We start from the raw sequence: 8,668 nt of genomic DNA on the forward strand, positions 1-8,668 counted from the left end.
GGGGATTCAGAGGCGGGGAATGAGATATGGGGAATCAGAGGCGGGGAATCAGAGGCGGGGAAACAGAGGCGGGGAATCAGATATGGGGAATCAGAGGTGGCGAATCAAAGGCGGTGAATCAGAGATGGGGAATCAGAGTCCGGGAATCAGAGGCAGGGAATCAAACACGGAAAATTAGAGGCGGGGAATCAGAGCTGGGGAATCAGAGGCGGGGAATCAGAGTTGGGGAATCAGAGGCGGGGAATCAGACGCAGGGAATCAATATGGGAAATCAGAGGTGGGGAATCAGAGGTTGGGAATCAGAGGAAGGGAATCAGAGGCGAGGAATCAGAGCTGGGGAATCAGAGGCGGGGAATCAGAATTGGGGAATCAGAGATGGGGAATCAGAGATGGGGAATCAGAGGCGGGGGATCAGAGGTGGGGAATCAGAGGCGGTGAATCTGAGATGGGGAATCAGAGGCGGGGAATCAGAGGCAGGTTATCAGACACGGGGATTCAGAGGCTGGGAATCAGACGGGGGGAATCAAAGGCGGGGAATGAAGCTGGGGAATCAGAGGCAGCGAATCAGAGTTGGGGATTCAGAGGCGGGGAATCAGATATGGGGAAACAGAGGCGGGGAATCAGAGGCGGGCAAACAGAGGCGGGGAATTAGATATGGGGAATCAGTGGTGGGGAATCAGAGGTGGTGAATCAGAGATGGGGAATCACAGGCGGGGAATCAGAGGCAGGGAATAGAACGCGGGGAATCAGAGGCAGGGAATCAGAGCTGGGGAATCAGAGGCGGGGAATCATAGTTGGGAATCAGAGGCGGGGAATCAGATATGGGGAAACAGAGGCGGGGAATCAGGGGCGGGGAAACAGAGGCGGGGAATCAGATATGGGGAATCGGATGCGGGGAATCAGAGGCGGGGAATCAGAGCTGGGGAATCAGAGGCGGGGAATCAGAGTTGGGGCATCAGAGGTGGGGAATTAGATATGGGGAAACAGAGGCGGGGAATCAGAGGCGTGGAAACAGAGGCGGGGAATCAGATATGGGGAATCAGAGGTGGGGAATCAGAGGCAGGTAATCAGATGTGCGGAATCAGAGATGGGGAATCAGAGACAGGGAATCAGAATCAGAAGCGGGGAGTCAGAGGCCGGGAATCAGAGGCCTGGAATCAGATGCTGGGAATAAGAGGCCGGGAATCAGACGTGGGGAATCAGAGTCCGGGAATCAGTGATGGGGATTCAGAGGCGGGGAATGAGATATGAAGAATCAGAGGCGGGGAATCAGAGGCGGGGAAACAGAGGTGGGGAATCAGATATGGGGAATCAGAGGTGGCGAATCAAAGGCGCTGAATGAGAGATGGGGAATCAGAGGCGGGGAATCAGAGGCAGGGAATCAAACACGGGGAATCAGAGGCATGGTATCAGAGCTGGGGAATCAGAGGCTGGGAATCAAAGTTGGGGAATCAGAGGCAGGGAATCAGATATGGAGAAACAGGGGCGGGGAATCAGAGGCGGGGAAACAGAGGCGGGGAATCAGATATGGGGAATCAGAGGCGGGGAATTAGAGTTGGGGAATCAGAGGCGGGGAATCAGAGGCGGGGAAACAGAGGCGGGGAATCAAACACGGGGAATCAGAGGTGGGGAATCAGAGGTTGGGAATCAGAGGCAGGGAATCAGAGGCGGGGAATCAGAGGCGGGGAATCAGAGGCAGGGAATCAGATGTGCGGAATCGGAGATGGGGAATCAGAGGCAGGGAATCAGAGGCGGGGAATCAGAGGCGGGGAATCAGAGGCCGGGAATCAGATATGGGGAAACAGAGGCAGGGAATCAGAGGCGGGGAAACAGAGGCTGGGAATCAGATATGGGGAATCAGAGGTGGGGAATCAGACGTTGGGAATCAGAGGCAGGGAATCAGAGGCTTGGAATCAGATGCAGGGAATCAGATGCGGGGAATCAGAGGCGGGGAATCAGAGCTGGGGAATCAGAGGTGGGGAATCAGAGTTGGGGAATCAGAGGCGGGGACTTAGATATTGGGAAACAGAGGCGGAGAATCAGAGGCGGTGAAACAGAGGCGGGGAATCAGATATGGGGAATCAGAGATGGGGAATCAGAGGCAGGGAATCAGATGTGCGGAATCAGAGATGGGGAATCAAAGGCAGGGAATCAGAATCAGAAGCAGGGAATCAGAGGCCGGGAATCATAGGCCGGAATCAGATGCCGGGAATAAGAGGCCGGGAATCAGAGGTGGGGAATCAGATGTGCGGAATCAGAGATGGGGATTCAGAGGCGGGGAATGAGATATGGGGAATCAGAGGCGGGGAATCAGAGGCGGGGAAACAGAGGCGGGGAATCAGATATGGGGAATCAGAGGTGGCGAATCAAAGGCGGTGAATCAGAGGCGGGGAAACAGAGGCGGGGAATCAGATATGGGGAATCAGAGGCGGGGAATTAGAGTTGTGGAATCAGAGGCGGGGAATCAGAGGCGGGGAAACAGAGGCGGGGAATCAAACACGGGGAATCAGAGGTGGGGAATCAGAGGTTGGGAATCAGAGGCAGGGAATCAGAGGCGGGGAATCAGAGGCGGGGAATCAGAGGCTGGGAATCAGATGTGCGGAATCGGAGATGGGGAATCAGAGGCAGGGAATCAGAGGCGGGGAATCAGAGGCGGGGAATCAGAGGCCGGGAATCAGATATGTGGAAACAGAGGCGGGGAATCAGAGGCGGGGAAACAGAGGCTGGGAATCAGATATGGGGAATCAGAGGTGGGGAATCAGAGGTTGGGAATCAGAGGCAGGGAATCAGAGGCTTGGAATCAGATGCAGGGAATCAGATGCGGGGAATCAGAGGCGGGGAATCAGAGCTGGGGAATCAGAGGTGGGGAATCAGAGTTGGGGAATCAGAGGCGGGGACAGATATTGGGAAACAGAGGCGGGGAATCAGAGGCGGGGAAACAGAGGCGGGGAATCAGATATGGGGAATCAGAGATGGGGAATCAGAGGCAGGGAATCAGATGTGCGGAATCAGAGATGGGGATTCAAAGGCAGGGAATCAGAATCAGAAGCAATGAATCAGAGGCCGGGAATCAGAGGCCGGAATCAGATGCCGGGAATAAGAGGCCGGGAATCAGAGGTGGGGAATCAGAGTCCGGGAATCAGAGATGGGGATTCAGAGGCGGGGAATGAGATATGGGGAATCAGAGGCGGGGAATCAGAGGCGGTGAAACAGAGGCGGGGAATCAGATATGGGGAATCAGAGGTGGCGAATCAAAGGCGGTGAATCAGAGATGGGGAATCAGAGGCCGGGAATCAGAGGCAGGGAATCAAACACGGGGAATCAGAGGCAGGGAATCAGAATTGGGGAATCAGAGATGGGGAATCAGAGATGGGGAATCAGAGGCTGGGAATCAGACGCGGGGAATCAGAGGCGGGGAATCATAGCTGGTGAATCAGAGGCGGGGAATCAGAGGTGGGGAATCAGAGGCGGGGAATCAGATATTGGGAATCAGAGGTGGGGAATCAGAGGCGGGGAAACAGAGGCTGGGAATCAGATATGGGGTATCAGAGGTGGGGAATCAGAGGTTGTGAATCAGAGATGGGGAATCAGAGGCGGGGAATCAGAGGCCGGTAATCAGACGCGGGGAATCAGAGGCGGGGAATCAGAGCTGGGAAATTAGAGGCAGGGAATCAGAGTTGGGGATTCAGAGGCGGGGAATCAGATATGGGGAAACAGAGGCGGGGAATCAGATGCGGGCAAATAGAGGCGGGGATCAGATATGGGGAAACAGAGGCGGGGAATCAGAGGCGGGGAATCAGAGGCTGGGAATCAGATGCATGGAATCAGATGCGGGGAATCAGAGGCGGGGAATCAGAGCTGGGGAATCAGAGGTGGGGAATCAAAGTTGGGGAATCAGAGGCGGGGACTTAGATATGGGGAAACAGAGGCGGGGAATCAGAGGCGGGGAAACAGAGGCGGGGAATCAGATATGGGGAATCAGAGGTGGGGAATCAGAGGCAGGGAATTAGATTTGCGGAATCAGAGATGGGGAATCAGAGGTAGGGAATTAGAGGTTGGGAATCAGAGGCTGGGAATCAGAGGCTGGGAATCAGATGCATGGAATCAGATGCGGGGAATCAGAGGCGGGGAATCAGAGCTGGGGAATCAGAGGTGGGGAATCAAAGTTGGGGAATCAGAGGCGGGGACTTAGATATGGGGAAACAGAGGCGGGGAATCAGAGGCGGGGAAACAGAGGCGGGGAATCAGATATGGGGAATCAGAGGTGGGGAATCAGAGGCAGGGAATTAGATTTGCGGAATCAGAGATGGGGAATCAGAAGCAGGGAATCAGAGGCCGGGAATCAGAGGCCGGAATCAGATGCCGGGAATAAGAGGCCGGGAATCAGAGGTGTGGAATCAGAGTCCGGGAATCAGAGATGGGGAATCAGAGGCGGGGAATGAGATATGGGGAATCAGAGGCTGGGAATCAGAGGCGGGGAAACAGAGGCGAGGAATCAGATATGGGGAATCAGAGGTGGCGAATCAAAGGCGGTGAATCAGAGATGGGGAATCAGAGGCGGGGAATCAGAGGCAGGGAATCAAACACGGGGAATCAGAGGCGGGGAATCAGAGCTGGGGAATCAGAGGCGGGGAATCAGAGTTGGGGAATCAGAGGTGGGGATAGGAGTCGGGGAATCAGAGGCAGGGAATCAGATGTGCGGAATCAGAGATGGGGAATCAGAGGTGGGGAATCAGAGGCTGTGAATCAGAGATGGGGAATCAGAGGCGGGGAATCAGAGGCAAGAAATCAGACACGGGGTTTCAGAGGCTGGGAATCAGACGGGGGAATCCAAGGCGGGGAATCAGAGCTGGGGAATCAGAGGCAGGGAATCAGAGTTGGGGATTCAGAGGCGGGGAATCAGATATGGGGAATCAGAGGCGGGGAATCAGAGTCGGGCAAACAGGCGGTGAATTAGATATGGGGAATCAGAGGTGGGGAATCAGAGGTGGTGAATCAGAGATGGGGAATCACAGGCGGGGAATCAGAGGCAGGGAATAGAACGCGGGGAATCAGAGGCAGGGAATCGGAGTTGGGGCATCAGAGGTTGGGAATTAGATATGGGGAAACAGAGGCGGGGAATCAGAGGCGGGGAAACAGAGGCGGGAAATCAGATATGGGGAATCAGAGGTGGGGAATCAGAGGCAGGGAATCAGATGTGCGGAATCAGAGATGGGGAATCAGAGGCAGGGAATCAGAATCAGAAGCGGGGAATCAGAGGCCGGGAAACAGAGGCGGGGAATCAGATATGGGGAATCAGAGTTGGGGAATCAGAGGCAGGGAATTAGATTTGCGGAATCAGAGATGGGGAATCAGAAGCAGGGAATCAGAGGCCGGGAATCAGAGGCCGGGATCAGATGCCGGGAATAAGAGGCCGGGAATCAGAGGTGGGGAATCAGAGTCCGGGAATCAGAGATGGGGAATCAGAGGTGGGGAATCAAAGTTGGGGAATCAGAGGCGGGGACTTAGATATGGGGAAACAGAGGCGGGGAATCAGAGGCGGGGAAACAGAGGCGGGGAATCAGATATGGGGAATCAGAGGTGGGGAATCAGAGGCAGGGAATTAGATTTGCGGAATCAGAGATGGGGAATCAGAGGTAGGGAATTAGAGGTTGGGAATCAGAGGCTGGGAATCAGAGGCTGGGAATCAGATGCATGGAATCAGATGCGGGGAATCAGAGGCGGGGAATCAGAGCTGGGGAATCAGAGGTGGGGAATCAAAGTTGGGGAATCAGAGGCGGGGACTTAGATATGGGGAAACAGAGGCGGGGAATCAGAGGCGGGGAAACAGAGGCGGGGAATCAGATATGGGGAATCAGAGGTGGGGAATCAGAGGCAGGGAATTAGATTTGCGGAATCAGAGATGGGGAATCAGAAGCAGGGAATCAGAGGCCGGGAATCAGAGGCCGGAATCAGATGCCGGGAATAAGAGGCCGGGAATCAGAGGTGTGGAATCAGAGTCCGGGAATCAGAGATGGGGAATCAGAGGCGGGGAATGAGATATGGGGAATCAGAGGCTGGGAATCAGAGGCGGGGAAACAGAGGCGAGGAATCAGATATGGGGAATCAGAGGTGGCGAATCAAAGGCGGTGAATCAGAGATGGGGAATCAGAGGCGGGGAATCAGAGGCAGGGAATCAAACACGGGGAATCAGAGGCGGGGAATCAGAGCTGGGGAATCAGAGGCGGGGAATCAGAGTTGGGGAATCAGAGGTGGGGATAGGAGTCGGGGAATCAGAGGCAGGGAATCAGATGTGCGGAATCAGAGATGCGGAATCAGAGGTGGGGAATCAGAGGCTGTGAATCAGAGATGGGGAATCAGAGGCGGGGAATCAGAGGCAAGAAATCAGACACGGGGTTTCAGAGGCTGGGAATCAGACGGGGGAATCCAAGGCGGGGAATCAGAGCTGGGGAATCAGAGGCAGGGAATCAGAGTTGGGGATTCAGAGGCGGGGAATCAGATATGGGGAATCAGAGGCGGGGAATCAGAGTCGGGCAAACAGGCGGTGAATTAGATATGGGGAATCAGAGGTGGGGAATCAGAGGTGGTGAATCAGAGATGGGGAATCACAGGCGGGGAATCAGAGGCAGGGAATAGAACGCGGGGAATCAGAGGCAGGGAATCGGAGTTGGGGCATCAGAGGTTGGGAATTAGATATGGGGAAACAGAGGCGGGGAATCAGAGGCGGGGAAACAGAGGCGGGAAATCAGATATGGGGAATCAGAGGTGGGGAATCAGAGGCAGGGAATCAGATGTGCGGAATCAGAGATGGGGAATCAGAGGCAGGGAATCAGAATCAGAAGCGGGGAATCAGAGGCCGGGAAACAGAGGCGGGGAATCAGATATGGGGAATCAGAGTTGGGGAATCAGAGGCAGGGAATTAGATTTGCGGAATCAGAGATGGGGAATCAGAAGCAGGGAATCAGAGGCCGGGAATCAGAGGCCGGGATCAGATGCCGGGAATAAGAGGCCGGGAATCAGAGGTGGGGAATCAGAGTCCGGGAATCAGAGATGGGGAATCAGAGGCGGGGAATGAGATATGGGGAATCAGAGGCGGGGAATCAGAGGCGGTGAAACAGAGGCGAGGAATCAGATATGGGGAATCAGAGGTGGCGAATCAAAGGCGATGAATCAGAGATGGGGAATCAGAGGCGGGGAATCAGAGGCAGGGAATCAAACACGGGGAATCAGAGGCGGGGAATCAGAGCTGGGGAATCAGAGGCGGGGAATCAGAGTTGGGGAATCAGAGGCGGGGAATCAGAGCTGGGGAATCAGAGGTGGGCATCAGAGTCGGGGAATCAGAGGCAGGGAATCAGATGTGCGGAATCAGAGATGGAAAATCAGAGGTGGGGAATCAGAGGCTGTGAATCAGAGATGGGGAATCAGAGGCGGGGAATCAGAGGCAAGAAATCAGACACGGGGTTTCAGAGGCTGGGAATCAGACGGGGGAATCAAAGGCGGGGAATCAGAGCTGGGGAATCAGAGGCAGGGATTCAGAGTTGGGGATTCAGAGGCGGGGAATCAGATATGGGGAAACAGAGGCGGGGAATCAGAGGCGGGCAAACAGAGGCGGGGAATTAGATATGGGGAATCAGAGGTGGGGAATCAGAGGTGGTGAATCAGAGATGGGGAATCACACGCGGGGAATCAGAGGCAGGGAATAGAACGCGGGGAATCAGAGGCAGGGAATTAGAGTTGGGGCATCAGAGGTTGGGAATTAGATATGGGGAAACAGAGGCGGGGAATCAGAGGCGGGGAAACAGAGGCGGGAAATCAGATATGGGGAATCAGAGGTGGGGAATCAGAGGCAGGGAATCAGATGTGCGGAATCAGAGATGGGGAATCAGAGGCAGGGAATCAGAATCAGAAGCGGGGAATCAGAGGCCGGGGATCAGATGCTGGGAATAAGAGGCCGGGAATCAGAGGTGGGGAATCAGAGGCGGGGAATGAGATATGGAGTATCAGAGGCGGGGAATCAGAGGCGGGGAAACAGAGGTGGGGAATCAGATATGTGGAATCAGAGGTGGCGAAACAAATGCGGTGAATCAGAGATGGGGAATCAGAGGCGGGGAATCAGAGGCAGGGAATCAAACACGGGAAATCAGAGGCGGGGAATCAGAGCTGGGGAATCAGAGGCGGGGAATCAGAGTTGGGGAATCAGAGGCAGGGAATCAGATATGGGGAAACAGGGGCAGGGAATCAGAGGCGGGGAAACAGAGGCGGGGAATCAGATATGGGGAATCAGAGGTGTGGAATCAGAGGTTGCGAATCAGAGGCAGGGAATCAGAGGCGGGGAATCAAAGGCGGTGAATCAGAGATGGGGAATCAGAGCTGGGGAATCAGAGGCAGGGGATCAAACACGGGGAATCAGAGGCGGGGAATCAGAGCTGGGGAATCAGAGGCGGGGAATCAGAGCTGGGGAATCAGAGGCGGGCAAACAGAGGCGGGGAATTAGATATGGGGAATCAGTGGTGGGGAATCAGAGGTGGTGAATCAGAGATGGGGAATCACAGGCGGGGAATCAGAGGCAGGGAATAGAACGCGGGGAATCAGAGGCAGGGAATCAGAGCTTGGGAATAAGAGGCGGGGAATCATAGTTGGGAATCAGAGGCGGGGAATCAGATATGGG

This window comes from Narcine bancroftii, unplaced genomic scaffold, assembly GCF_036971445.1.
Source record: "Narcine bancroftii isolate sNarBan1 unplaced genomic scaffold, sNarBan1.hap1 Scaffold_158, whole genome shotgun sequence".
Taxonomy (NCBI): Eukaryota; Metazoa; Chordata; class Chondrichthyes; order Torpediniformes; family Narcinidae; genus Narcine; species Narcine bancroftii.